We start from the raw sequence: 15,542 nt of genomic DNA, 5'->3' as shown, positions 1-15,542 counted from the left end.
GAGTCAGCGGAAGCTCTGAATCACTTATGATCAGCGCAGAGACAGAGACAAACTTTCTTGGCGACTATGGGATTTCCTGTGGACTTTGAAGCAAACTCTTACGCAACATACCTAACAGACGACCCCTCTATGACCCCTCTGAGGCACTGATATTGATATCCAAGCAGTGTTTAGCAAATAGGCAATCAGGAAAAAGGTGAAGAGAAGGAGACATTCAGACTAACACCTCCTCACCACTTGCCTGTCCACTCGTCTAAATACCATCTGGTGACATGTCCTTTCTCCTCTCTGCAGGTGTAAAGTCAGACACTATTACTTGAAAACAGTGTATGTTTGCTGCATCCATTCATATTATGCATATTTTTAATATGCACATTAACAACCATGGTATCAGTAATGGCAAATGCAATAAAGCAGTTACTATTGAAACTAAACTATGGTAATAAATAATAAGGACATTCCAAATAACAGAGATGTCAAACTAGGTTAAAAAGCCATCAATCACCATAATGTGCCAGATCTAAAGTTATTAGTTATGTAATCTTATCTTGTCTGCCTGATATTTTGGCAGCATTTTGGAAATCCACTTAAACCTTGTGCAACATTTGGAGGGAAACAGCTGCAAACCCAAGAGACAGGAAGCAATAGGTCTGGACAGACTGACAAAAGGTTGGCTTATACTAATGTGTGAACAGGAACAGAAGAGAAAGATGGAGAGAACTAAAGAGAGCATGAGTAAGAGGAGAGACACAGAAGAGGAAGAGAGAAAAAGCGAGAGTCTGGGTGAGAGGCAGAGATAAAGTGAATGATCAGAGCGAAACAGAAAAAAGAGCAGTCTGTCCAGTGAGAGTTTGATTAGGAGGATGAGAGTTTACAGGAAGAACCATGTGAACTGGGACACTTTATTTCCATATAACCTCAGCTGAACGTCTCCTCAGAGCAGAGAGAGAGGTGGGGGAGGGGGCAGCTAGGAGCAGGACTGTTGGGGCAGTGTGCTGTGCGGAAATATGGGAAGCATCAGAATAGGCCATGTAGGCCAGGCACAGCCTGAGGGCAGGAGCAGGGCTGGGCCAGCACAGAAAGCACACATACTGGTGGAGGCCTGCAGAGATGTACGACAAATGAGGGAGAGGAGAGAGAAAAGGCTGATGAGGAGAGAGGAGTGCACATTGAGCAGGATTAACTGAGTGAAAGAAGCAAGAGGAGACATTAGAATTCAATTAGGTTGCACCAACATGCAATGTGAAATACAATCATACCCATCCTTTTCAATAAAGCTGCCTTTCTCTCCATAAGTCCCCAGGTTGATACTCGAGGTGGAGTTACACCTTTGTTTTAAACAAATTGTATGATTACATTCAGTGTTAAGTGCTGAATACATTTTGTTCCTCATCAAATATTTGTAAAACTATTTTTTAAAACATATTTAAACCCAAAAATGATGACAAACATGTTTGCTAGCTGACAGTCCTCCTACTTAGTGCCTTTGCTGGCACAGTGCAGTTTTCTTGGCGTGTTTCCCCACCTGTAGATCTTTGGATTACTGTAAAACCACTCACATGTATGACTTTGACAGCAAACAAAACCGGAGCACACTAACAGAAAACGGCTCCATAGTAGGTATGTGCATCTCTGCTCTGAGACCGATATGATGCGTATCTCGATATGCTGCCAACAATCTGATACATTAAAGATACTAATGCAGTAACTACTGATGTGACATGATACAATCACTCCCAATTATGATACACAACGATTCAACATGATTTGGTCCAACACAATGCGATACGATACAGTGCGATGCACTTCAAATCAATGCAAGGAATGCCACAATACAACACATTGATTTTGATTATTTATTAACCAGTGTTAAACCATTAACAGTTTTTTTTCCCACAAGTCCTGTGTAACTGTCCTGTCTGAAGTTTTAGCACAAGTCCAGCACACATTTATATCACCAAGCTCAAACAGAAGCTCAAGATTAACAACTATAACGAAACAGCGCTAACTAACAGTAAGAAGCAGAACATAATTCTATAGAATGAACCATAAAAAATAAAATGATGAAAGACGTAAACTGTTACTAACAGTGACATACTGCTGGAAACAAACATGACTTTTACTATCATCAACAGCTTGGTGTATGTATAGCCTCTGCCTCCGCCACGTTTATGATGAATGACAGCTGAGAGCACTCGCACGCTAACGTGACGTAACCTGACATAATCTAACGTAATGTTGGAGCAAGGGATGTAACTTAAAAAAACATGCAAGTAGAGATTTATGATACAACCCCTAATAATTTCATTGATCTTTTTTTTTTTTTAAAAAAACATGAACACATAAATACATGAACCAATGCATCCGTATCTCATCTTAGATTGTATCTGGTTCACAGCAGCTCTGCCGACACACTCACGTCAGGCCCACACAAGGTCATGTATCGTTACAAATCGGTTAATCTTCCCATCCCTACTCCATAGTGCTATAAGAGTTGTGGGGTTTAAAACCCAATAGCCAACTTTTAAGACTGATTCCTCACTGTCTAATGTCTCATCAAAATCAATGTCATCTTTCAAAAGGAAGCAACTGCAGTTGTCTTTATATAGGCTATTTATTGAGTTAATATAAAAACCAGACTGCAGTGCCACTATATGCATTGTGATCTCTCAAAATTTCTTCCTTCAATTAAAATTATAATTTGAAAATCAAAGACTGCAGCAGTGTTAATTTTGACAGCAGATTTTAATTTAGTTTTAGTCGACTAAAATCTTCTGCTATTTATATTAAACTATTAAACTAAACTATAGTTAAACTATTGTAATATACAAAATATTCTAACTTAAAATGAAATAAAAACAACTTTCATTAAATATATATGGAATATGGCCTTTCCATAAAAGACCAAAAATTAGATATGCATAGTTTATAACTTGCATATGACATTCTTCATTCTTTAAAGCAAAAGTGCAACTCCAAAATATTTAAGAGAAAAACTGTATTTAGCAGTAATGCCATTGCATCAAATGTGAAATTGACCCATATATCTTCTCTTTGTTTTCAGCTGTTTCCTTTTCATTATAGTTTAAGTCAGACAGAAACCCAGTGTAGGCTATGATGATGATGTCGTGTACTCGTGCATCCCGCGTCACTAGGTGGATCAGTTACTTTTTAAATGTGCGTCTAAGAAGATTAATTCTGATTGAATCTTTTCTAAAAACGTCCCTCACTCACATTTTCGTCTCATTTTTATTAGTCAACGAAAATGTCTGTATATTTTTATTTAGTTTTTGTCATCATCACTTAATTTTTATTTAGTTATCTCATTTTCGTCAGTGAAAACTTGTCTTTGACGAAAATTATAATGAAAATATTTCATCAACGAAAGTAACACTGGACTACAGACAATCCCTATTATGTCACAAGTAGTACTGGTAAGGTCAATCTCAATTTAAGGATATCATGAAAGCATCAAGGCCGACTTAAATGCACCAGCCAGATCCACTACTGAAGCTACTGAAGCAGGGTCTGGCCAGATGTGACCCATGCAAAGTAGCCTATTGCTTATTACCGTTGATGAACTTCTCTCAAAGGGGGGGTGTTTTCTTGCCTGATTAGAATGATTCTGGAAACACAAATGTAATTAGTCAATTTGAAAATGATTTTACAATTCCTAAATGGTACACAAGAACGTCATGGCTTCCTGCCAGGGATCTTTGTATGTTATACCATGCTTTCTTTCCCCGTTCCCATTCTCATTTCCACAGTCCATCATGTAATAAAGGCAAAACAAAAAAAAAACAAACAAAAAAAAAAGCTGGGAGAAAGTAGGGCTGGGCGATAAACCAATTTTATCGTGTGTAGTTTACATTGACTGTAAATTGGTTTTCTCTTTAACATCCCCGATGCACCCCTCTGGGCTCAGCCCCTCCCCCCGCATGTTTGCCATATTAGAGATACACAAAAAACGTCAGCGAGCAGGGAAGAACTCGGTGGAATTGGTTCGGTTTTGGGCGTCAGACGCAAACAACACCCCGCTGCAAAGTGTGTTTGAAGTCTGTTGCTAGGAAAGGTAACAGTGCGACCAATTTACTGCAGCACCTCAAACAGAGGCATGTTGTCGAGTGGGAGAGATGTTGCGCCCATGAAATGAATAAGACTGCGGCAGCACAAGCACACCCGCCGGGGGGGAAAACAAAAATCGATTTAAATCGTAAATCTGATTTTTTTTTTTTTTTTTTTTTTTTTAAGGCTATATCGCCAAGCCCTAGTAGAAAGAAATATTTGAGATCCAGATGGAGTTCAAAGAGACAATCCGTACAAAGCCATATAAAGGGTTTTGTTATGCCAGCTTAAGGTACTAAAATTACTGAATAAACCCTGGATAACCCGAACACCACAAAAGGACCTGTCCAGTTCACTTGCACCTACCCCCCTCAATCTGCCCTCACTAATGACTGCCCCCATCTTAATGTTCAGGCATGTGAGTGTGTGAAGCTACACATTCAGCAGAAGGGGTGTGGAGGGCAGAGAGGCATTTGAAAGTGTGTGTGGACTTTTGAGTTACAGGAGACAGCGAGAAGGGGCAGAGGGAGTTGACAGAGTGGGGTCAAAGGTCAAACAGAGGCTGATCAGGACAATCTAAGGGGCAGGGGAGAGGGTGAGAAGGGACAGAGGAGACAAATGAAAGGGAACGCTGATTTGATTCAGTAAGAGAAAGTGAAAACCCTCAAAACTAGAACAGCGTGTCAAGGAAAACAAAGGAATGTGGAGGACAGGAGGAGAGTGGGGAGGATGAGAGAAGGCTGGGCACAGAAGACAAAAAAAGAGAGAGGGAGAGCACGGACAGGCACAGACCGGCAGAGGGGAAATCCTTGAGGTGCCTGCAGCTACTCTGACACACGTACAGGAATATTCTTGTTCCCACATACATGCATATTGGCACATTCAAAACACGATGGCCATAAATTCTCTGTGGCGATGCTGGCCACAATGACAGCCAGGCTCCAGCAGCTATATGCAGTCTTTTAATATGCTACAGGAATATAATACCAAATCTGTGGAGTACTCTTTAATGCTCAAAAACACTAATCTCTAATAAAATCAACACTCTAAAGTCTTTACTAATTTAAATTAAATTAATTTGCTTTATTGGAGCAGGCTTCATTAAAACAAACCAGCAGACAAAACCCCCTAAAATGTCTTCAGATTCTGATTGAAATGTGATGACATCCTGACCAGTACATGGTATCCTACAACACACCTGACGTATGATAAAATAATGACAGAAAACTCTAACTGGTAAAAACAGCACTGTTATATACCCTGTCGAGCCTCGGCATGAGACTCATCGATCATCTAATCTCATTTTACAAAGAAAGCAATAAAACATATGTCCAAAAATGTTGACATATTCGTTTTAGGCTTTAAACACTACCACACATTCTAAGTGTCTAACCAAAGTCTTTAAGTAAACAACCTGGATGTGCACAAAGCTAGCTTGATTAAGAAAAAAAAAGATGCACATGTGTTTGTTTCTGTAATCATAACGCAAAAATTCCTCCTTCCTAGAATAGATAGGACAGAATTTAGTTCAATATTATGTGATTCCATTTTAGGCAGGCTCACAGATTGCAGCACCTCACTGTCTGCAGGTTTATCTTTGACAGACTGATAAATCTGCTGTGGAGCACCTTGAAAGAAAGAGGGAGGAAGTTAATTCACTTCCTATGGCAAGCAGCATCAATCGGAGGTCACTAAAATTAATGTTGAGTTAGTGTGTAACTTTTCCACAACAATGTCGGACTCCAAAGTTTTCTCTGTTTTAAAGCAGGCATCACAAAGGCTGGAAAGGAAGTGGCGTTCCACAAATTTAGAGGAATTTTATCTAGCCTGGAAAAACAGTCTATTACATATAAAAAAGCTCTCCATAAAGCCAGAACTGCATACTATTCATCACTAATAGAGGAAAATAAGAACAATCCCAGGTTTCTTTTCAGCACTGTAGCCAGGCTGACAAAAAGTCACAGCTCTGCTGAGCCCAGTGTTCCCTTAGCTCTCAGCAGTGATGAATTTATGAGTTTCTTTACAAATAAAATCACAACTATTAGAGATAAAATTCAGCAGATGCTTCCTATACCTGCAATAAATGAATCTTCTACTACAGTAGCTCTTGAATCATCTGTAGGGCCTCAGTTATGTTTAGACTGCTTCTCTCCCATAGATCTCTCTGAATTTACATCAGTAGTTGCTTCATCTAAATCATCAACGTGTCTCTTAGACCTCATCCCGACTAGACTGCTTAAAGACACCCTGCCATTAATGAACTCATCTTTATTAGACTTGGAAAATTTATCTCTAGTATCAGGCTACGTACCACAGGCCTTTAAGACTGCAGTAATCAAACCCTTACTTAAAAAGCCTAGTCTTGATCCTGGAGTCTTGGCTAATTATAGACCAATATCCAACCTAGTGCTGCATTTGACAGTGGTGCTGCATCGACCACAGCATCTTATTACAGAGACTGCAGCATGTGATTGGTATCAGAGGAACAGCGTTAAAATGGTTCCAATCCTATTTATCGGACAGATTCCAGTTTGTTCATGTCCATGATGAACCTTCCACACACACAAAAGTTAGTTATGGAGTTCCACAAGGTTCTGTGCTAGGACCGATTCTGTTCACCTTGTACATGCTTCCTTTAGGCTATGTCATTAGGAAGCACTCTATTAATTACCACTGCTATGCAGATGACATTCTGTATCCATCTATGAAACGTGATAACACAAACCAGTTAACCAGACTTCAAGCGTGTCTAACTGACATAACTTTCTACTTTTAAATTTAGAGAAAACAGACGTTATTGTATTTGGGCCTAAAAACCTCAGAAATAGCTTTTCTAAAATTATAGCTACTTTAGATGGCATAGCCCTGGCCTCCAGCACTACTGTGAAAAACCTTGGAGTTATTTTTGACCAGGACATGTCCTTTAACTCACACATAAAACAAATCTCTTTCACTTGCACAACACTGCCAAAATTAGGAACATCCTGTCTCAAAATGATGCAGAAAAACTAGTCCATGCATTTGTTACCTCAAGGTTAGATTACTGTAACTCATTACTATCTGGATGTCCCAGTATCTCCATAAAAAGCCTCCAGTTAATCCAGAATGCTGCAGCCAGAGACGTGACAGGAACTAGCAAGAGAGATCATATTTCTCCTATATTGGCTTCTCTTCATTGGCTCCCTGTAAAATACAGAATAGAATTTAAAATCCTTCTTCTCACATACAAATCCCTTCATGATCAAGCTCCTTCATACCTTAAAGACCTCATAGTACCATATTATCCCAATAGAGCACTTCGCTCTCAGAGTGCAGGTCTACTTGTGGTTCCCAGAGTTTCCAAAAGTAGAATGGGAGGCAGAGCCGTTAGCTAGCAAGCTCCTCTCCTGTGGAATCAGCTCCCAGTCTGGGTTCAGGAGGCAGACGCTCTCTGCACTTTTAAGGCTAGACTTAAAACCTTCCTCTTTGACAAAACATCTAGTTAGGGCTGGCTTCAAGTAACCTTGAACTATCACTTAGTTATGCTGCTCTAGGCCTAGACTGCCCAAGGACCATCGGTGCACTGAGCTCCCCTACCCTAACCCTCACCTCCCTTCCCTTTCCCTCTCCTCACATGTATATTCCACCATTGCATGTCACTACCTTTGGGCTCTCACTCTCTCTCTGTACCTTCTGCAGGTGTCCCTGGTCCTGGAGCTGTATATTGCTGATGTGCAGTTACTGGCCCCACCAACCTGCAGTGTCTATTTGTTGTTTATTGTTGCTGTTCTTTTCTCTCTGCTCTATCCACTCACCCCAACCGGTCGAGGCAGATGGCCGCCCAAACTGAGTCTGGTTCTGCTGGAGGTTTTTTCTTCCGTTAAAGGGATTTTTTCCTCTCCACTGTCACCTTGTGCTTGCTTTGATTTTTGTAAACTGCCTTGAGATGACTGTATAGTGATTCGGCGCTATACAAATAAAATTTTATTGAATTGAATTTAATTGAAAAGGGAGTCAAGAGGCAACAAAAAAAAACATGAAATACAGGGATAAAATGCACAAAACATGAGAGCTTAATTTAAAAGAAATGAAAGCTAAGTGTGATTAAACAAAGCAAAAAATGAAATTGTGGGCCCTAAAAATCCTACCACAGCAAGAATTGCACAGAGAGATGCCACAGATTTTATAAAGCGTGAGGAGAACTGGTTAGAGCAGAGATGCTGTGTATGTCAACATCTGGACTTCATCTTTGACCAGGGGTGGCAATCTCTTGCCAGACGAGAGATTTCCAAGCACAGCCAGCCCTGCTCTTATCAGCTCAGATGAAATTTGATATTCACAGTGTGTTTCACTCTCGGCCACACATCACAAGAAGAAGGGAGAGCAGTTCAGCTGGTGCATTGACTCTCTCTCTCTCTCTCTCTCTCACTCCTCAGCAGCACCTTCCTCTCCACTCTCAATCTAACACAGGAACAGCCAAAAAGACACACAGAGAAATACACAGTGAATTGCTGCTGAGATATTGCTGTGACGGGAGCAGATCACAGAGTTCAGAGTGCAGATACAAAAAGAACAGAGCAGGAACCCCTTGAGGAATAAAAGGTTTTACTTTTGACATCATAGGTGATAAATGCCTCCCAAAAGCGTAGAACTGGCTCACTGAAAGTAACTGCAGACACTTAGCCCCTTTTAGGGAGTTGGTGGTGTGTTAAGTAGCAGTGACAATAATCACTAACCCATCACCAGCCTGTCTATTTGCACAACAGAAGCTTGGTCACACAGAAACACAAACATATACACACACATGCCAGCCATGCTATTTTTAGAGCCAGGCTTCCAGAATTTCCCTGTCCTCTTAATAATCCTGCCCTCAAACTGGCTGTACACATCTATGGAATTAAAACTTGATTAAGAGCTTTCCATTCACACAGCACCCTCAGACAGAACAAAAACGGCGGCAGAAGGACTGATGCGCATGGGTCTACAGTTTTTCAAAGGAAAAGTAGGCTTTACATTACAAATAAATGAAAGACCTAATAAAAGCTCTAGCTAGCTCTTCTCAAAGACCAAACCATACTGTATTTGTTGTCTTGTGAGACGTGATAAATATTTCCTACTCATGGCTAATAGGCCCTCCATATTGAATACTGCTCAAACCAGCATCAAGATAAAAGCAGTGGTTACACTGAATACAAATTCCGAGAGGCAATGTGAGTACATAAAAAGACAATGTGAGGGAGGAACACACTATCCTATATACAGCTGGCACTGTAACAAATCAAATTCAGTCTGCACAAACGCTGCAACAATCAGTAAATCAGTTTAACTCATGCAATCAGTGAATGAATAAAGCAAGACAAAAACTGGCCTCTCATTCTGTCAGCCTGCACTTGCTAAGGCTTCACCCTAAACACAGATGCACATCACCAGCAGCCCAAGTGTGGCTTTGCTCAAACCTCATTTAGTCCGGCGAAACATCTGCCTTATTCTTTGCAGCACCAGGCTATTAGGTTTATGCCCAACTAGTACTGTGTCGACGTTACCTAAATGCAATGTCTAATTGAAAATGAGAAGGGTGAAGAGGGGGGACAGTGTGAGTGGTGCCAGGGCGAGCAACATGACGCAGGGCAGCGCAATGCAGATGCATTCACCATTTCTTTACCCTCGTTTCAGCTCTCCCCTTCGATGTTTTCAGCTGTTCTTCAGCCCAGACTGAAGCCATAAAACCCGTTTGACCATCGCTATAGGACCCAGTTATTTAAAACCCTTGGTCATGTTAGGTCATCACAAAAGTCTTGTGAATCACACATCATCGTATAACAGTGCGGATAAATCAGAAAGCTTCTGATGAACTGGTGCATTTCTGCAATAGGAGGCTGGCTGGGCTCCTGCATTCTCATTTGCAGTTATTCCCTCAATGCTACAAATGAAAACTTAATCACTTTGTTTGTCTTTGTGCGTACCACCACACATACACACACCCCTCATCAACATCCATGCTGAATGGCATGCCATGGCAAGTTCAAAGAATTCCTCCCCCTCAACAGTGATTTTCTCCTGCCAAATTCTTTCATTCTTTTTAAACAAGGTCTTAATCTGCCTTGAAACACTGCAGAGTTCTCCTGCAACAATGCCAGTGGCCCTGAGGGAATGCAGAGCGGGAAGTCTCCCTCTCTCTCTCTCAGGCTATGTGGACAAAGTGGCACCCCTCCCCACTCTCTCTCTACAGGATAATGGAAGAAAGGAAGGAAAGAAGAGCCCCAAGACCTGAAATGACCCACCACCACGTGCCAACACAGTTCTCTCAGAGCCACTTTATAGGTACATGCTTTGGATAAAAAGGAGATGCCAGGATGTATGACTTTACAAACCCTCAGTCAACAATGGCTGTCAGCAGAGCCCTGCATTAGGAGCCACTTCACATCAAACACAGGCTTTTTAATACAGCTGCATCAAAAGACAAAATACTTCGTCTTATCCCCGCCACTACTGCCTCATAAGCGAAGCCATCTTTGACTACCAGAAAATATCAACAACTCTTAGCAACCAACTGTAGCTTTGCTCTTATATAACCAATCAACTCAGAGCAGGCCTACAAAAATTAGATTAAAGCACAATTCTGTGTTCTACGGGAACACAGCAAGGGCAATTTCAGGTTTTATTGCATCTGCTTTATATGCAGGGAAAAATGTCTCCGGCAGCTTACATACACTAAGGTTTCAAAAGCATACATGACAAGACGAGAGCAGGTGAGGAGGAATCCTTTGGGTGACTGATGCAGTATCATAGAAATAAAACCACTTCAGGTCAAAGCTGCATAATAAGGAACAAACATCCAACAGTGGAAGGTCACATCTAACAGCTACAGATGTTAACGTAAAGGCACCTGTCCCACCTGAGTCGGTGTGAATCGAGGGGACAGGTCATACATTGGGGATAAGAGCTGCTGCAGTGTCAGGCCTGTGCCCTCAACAGTGACACTCTCAATACACACAGAGGAGCTGTAGGGAGTTATTATAGCCATCAATCAGACTGAATGGGCCACAGCAGCAGCAGCAGCAGCGAGGACAGAAAGGCAGCTGCTATACATGTGCACACACACGTGCACACACACAGCTCCTTAAAGACTTCCTACTTTAGCAGGTAACACATTATGACTACACTAAGTTACTCTTGCAATCTTAGTTCAAGATATATTAGACAGAAAAGACAAGTTGCTGCATCACACCAAGCTGAGCGGTAAAGTTTGACTTTTAGATAAAAACATATCTCAGTTTGTTACAAAGACAAACTCTCCCATGTCTAAGCTGCTATTTTAGCCACATCAACAGAAGCATTTGAACTGTGGGGGAGATTTTACCTGACATCCACTCAGTCTCTTAACTTGCTCTGTGAGTGCCCTGGCTCTGTCTGGACAAATGCCTCATGTGTTGGCAGACCCCAAAAACAGAGTCACAACAGAAAGGGCAGTGTTCCAGCTGCCCAACAGACTGACTGGGACACCTCTAGAGTCAAGTGACAAACTCAGAAAAGAAATCCAGGACATATCAACCAGTTGCTCTGACAGTATGCTATCCAAAGCATGAATTACTTTAAACAGGATACTATTAAGGACAACACGGTCTATCAGATCTTTGCATCACTATTATGCACATGGATCTGGGACACCGCAGTCCATGGCTGGTGCTTCAACCCCAGGTCATAGGGGTGTCCCAGCTTCCATCACTATGGACTCTCCAGCTCTCTATTTCCTTTAAGGTCAGCAACCATCATATTAAATTTCACGAGAGTGGAAGTTTGTCTACATGCTTTGCCTTTGTGTTTCGTTCAAGTGATCGAGATTGAGTTCAGCCCATGTATATACATCTTTAATCTGCTTATAAAATTGAGCAGTCAGTATACAGGTGACCTGCATCCTCTGTATCCTTTATTACTGCACAACTTAAGTGATTTTCTTATGAACAGGAGTTCTGTGCTGCCACACCCGAAATCCTGTAAAACATGCCTTCCTTTGACTCAGCTTCTGAGAGGCCTTGACAAAAAGCCAGGCCTCAATCTGTGAGCCAGGATTAGCATGAGGCAGCATTCAGTCCCTACTTTCATCTTGTAAACCTGTAGCAATTCCATTTAACACATGAAAAAGACATTTCCTGAGACAGAAGCTGGGGACAAAATAAATATCTGATCCCAAAACACCCTATCAACTAACGCACCTTTTGATTATAAAGTAATTTGATGCAAGTAGATCAGAAATTACAAGAAGATAATTGAACCAGAGTAACTGACAGGGAGAGAGGAAAGTAAACAATTAAGGCGACAATGACCTTCTGCTTAATGAGCCACAGAATCCTTTTGAATCCACTTATTATCCCATTAACAGGTCCAGGAGGAATTCCTTCAGATGGCATTAAGGGTCCCCCTGGAGAGAGGAAAAACCGTCTGGGGTAGCAGGGGCACATGGGAGGAGGAGGCCACGGGTTTTATTTGACCAGAATAAGGAGGCCAAGCTCCTCACTGCTTGCCCCCATGGCTAACCTTAAAAGGTTGCAGCAACAGACAGCAACTCTTTGAGAGTTCATATACAAACATATTCATACACAAACATGCCAGTAAAGATGGTTAATAATAAGCATAAATACTGCTCATCAGTGTGATTTTCAAAAAGGGATTCCTTTTTTCCCTGATCTTCCTGAGCCATGTTAAAGATGGACATGCATTTACTATATGAGTGCAACACAGGCAGGCAAGCCAATAAATGCAAACAAAGAAAAGGAAGGAAAAAAGCAGGAAGCATGATATTGAATTACATTGGGCTGATTGGTGGGACTCTGCATGGCTTAGGTCAGGGAAGGACAAGGAATAAGATGGCTGGGGTTGTAGCCAGAGCCACATGCTGCAGATGCTCGGCTGACCGCGCACACTGGGATAAACACACTGATGAGATAAGCCAGCACACATTAAGCAAAACTGCTCATGAACTCCTCCCTTCGAGCCAGGCAATAAAAAAAAAACAAAAAAAAACAATGAAGGCAAAAGGATAAGTCACTCTTTTGGGGTAGGTGTGGTCTGATTTTGAGCTACAGAGAAAGAAAAAGATCTCCCTGCTTCAATGTATTCCAGATGGTGGTGTAATTTTATTTCTGGTAACACAGAGCTGAGTCTGTCTCGGGCTCACCACAAGTGATACATAAACTGAGCGAGAAGAGAGCCCAGCCGTGCAAATCTGCCGGGCTTTCACTACAGCACACAAACTACAGACAGGCTACTTTGTCATTACTGCAACAAGTAACAGCAAAGAGTATACCTACTTGTGTAAGAAGTTAAAACACCATCCCAGCAGTGGCTGACATCATGAAGGGATAAATAAAGCTTAGCGTTGTATCTTCCAGATAATGTCACGGTTGCTGATATGTTTGAAATTCTATGACATGAAAATATCTGCAGTGAAGAAGCTTTAAAACAACAAAGACAACTGCACAGGAAATACTGCAATAAATATATGCATGTGTGACAACTGTCATAACTGTCCTGCTTTTTCTTGACTGACCCATGTGTGGTGCCCAATCTGGTTGGATTGGTTAACGTTCCAGGCATGTGGCATTTAAATGGATACCAGATTCCCATCAGTGTTGAAACATTTACCGATTAATGCTGGTGTACAGTGTCCTTTTTAAACCCTGTGTGAATGCAGCCTAAGCCTTAAGCTAAGCTTCTTTGTGACTTCATTGAGCATTCTGCATTGTGCCTTGGAGTCATCTTAGCTGGGTGTCCACTTGTACAGTAAACAGCCACAGAGTTAAACCATTTAGTTTAGCATTCAGTTTATGTGACTGCAGCCTGATGAATATCTAAATAATATCTAACACTTTATAGATCAAAAATCCTTGATCTTAATTATTGTGAAGTTTCTGATTGTGAATAACAAACAAATTGTTTGAGAGTATTTTAGAAATCAAAACAGCTTTAATCCACACATTCAAGCTCCAGGTTTGTAACTCCTGACTCCAGTTAGCTTTTACTGATGTCATTAGTAGGAGTGGATTCAACCAAGACATGAACAAAACAATGATATATCTGTTTAAATATAGTGTATTTGTTTCCAACTATAACCAAGAAGGTCTGACCATATTTTAAGTCAAATATATGCATAGTATCAAAGGGTTTGCATACTTTTTGTTGCCACTGAAAATAAACGTAGATGTACAACTTCAAATGCTTGTCTGAGCCCAAACAGACAACCACTCAGCTAAGTGCTAAGTCACCATGACACAGTCAGTGACCGCAATTATGTGACCCAGGTTGCTGTAGTTTCCCTTCAATTAGGCTTGAAGTGATGAGATGATTATTGAAGACTGCAATATGTACAGGCCTTACCAATCAGTTATTAGTCCCATATTAAACAAACTCCTCACATTTAATGCTGGCACCAGCAAATGGTTGGTACACACACTTGAAAAAATAGATATGATTACACCGATTAATTGTTGTCAATCCATTTTTCTCCAATCAACTAACCACATGTTAATTGGAAGTGTTGTGCTTGAATCAGTGTTGATGAATTGCTGCTCTCTCCTGCCCAGCTGTATGTGTGTGCAGCCCCCTCAGATCTGTACAACCACATGTGAATGTGCAGGTGTATGACAACTGAATCAGACCTGACATCCCAATCACGGCCCTCTGTCCTTCATTTCTTTGCAGGCCTTTAATCCTCACTGACGTGCATCCTATCGAACGCTACATTGGTTGTCCTGCGAAGGATCACTGACACAGAGTGGGGGACAAGTTTGACTGACACCACCACCCCACCCCCCACCACAAAATGAGGACTAACACTGCAGACATCTACGCAGACACCGTAGCGCAATGTTGTTTTGAGCTGACAACAGCTGAAAGGCCAGGTGGTCACAGGAGGATCTGGCAGGGGTGCTAATGCTGTGCCATTGTGCAGGAAATGATTCTATTGTTTTGCAGCATGGAGATTAAGGTACCCAGAGTGCTTGGCTGCAATGGCTTTAATAGAGGGCAGGGCATGTGCCAAAGCTCAGTAAAGCTTATCCACTCCTTTGTACAATTTGTGCATGTGCTCCATTTTTCCAGCAGCTTTCTGCAAGATAGTACAATTTCCTCATATGTAGGTTTTATGAATATGAATGTAAATACTCGGCTACAATGACACTGTCACACAACAAGGGATTCTGTTTTCATTATTAGATCCTCAATATCACTGTTTATCATAGTGTACATATTACTGTTTACCACTGTCATGATAGCTTCTGCACTGTAACAGGCTGGGATGCCTAATCAAAAGCTTTTAAGTGACACCAGAGTGCTTTTACACAACCGCAAAATCAGGACTGAGCTACCATTTCTTCATCTGGTTAAATGGAGACAATCTCTGGGGCGATTAGCAAAAGTTTCCTTTATTGTTCTGTCCTCGCATTTAGCTGCAACATGAACGAATTCCCAAAGAGGCGGTAGCATTTTGTAGTCTGGCCTGT

General features: G+C 41.4%; 1 protein-coding gene across 2 annotated transcripts in view; it reads right to left on the bottom strand.

Moving 5' to 3' along the window:
• rev3l (REV3 like, DNA directed polymerase zeta catalytic subunit) overlaps nt 1-15,542 on the bottom strand; it is a 63,424-nt gene that overhangs the window by 46,738 nt on the left and 1,144 nt on the right. The gene's annotated exons all lie outside the window — the stretch shown is intronic.

Source organism: Mastacembelus armatus, chromosome 24 (genome assembly GCF_900324485.2).
Source record: "Mastacembelus armatus chromosome 24, fMasArm1.2, whole genome shotgun sequence".
NCBI classification, from domain to species: domain Eukaryota; kingdom Metazoa; phylum Chordata; class Actinopteri; order Synbranchiformes; family Mastacembelidae; genus Mastacembelus; species Mastacembelus armatus.
This window is presented reverse-complemented; position numbering and strand designations above follow the sequence as displayed.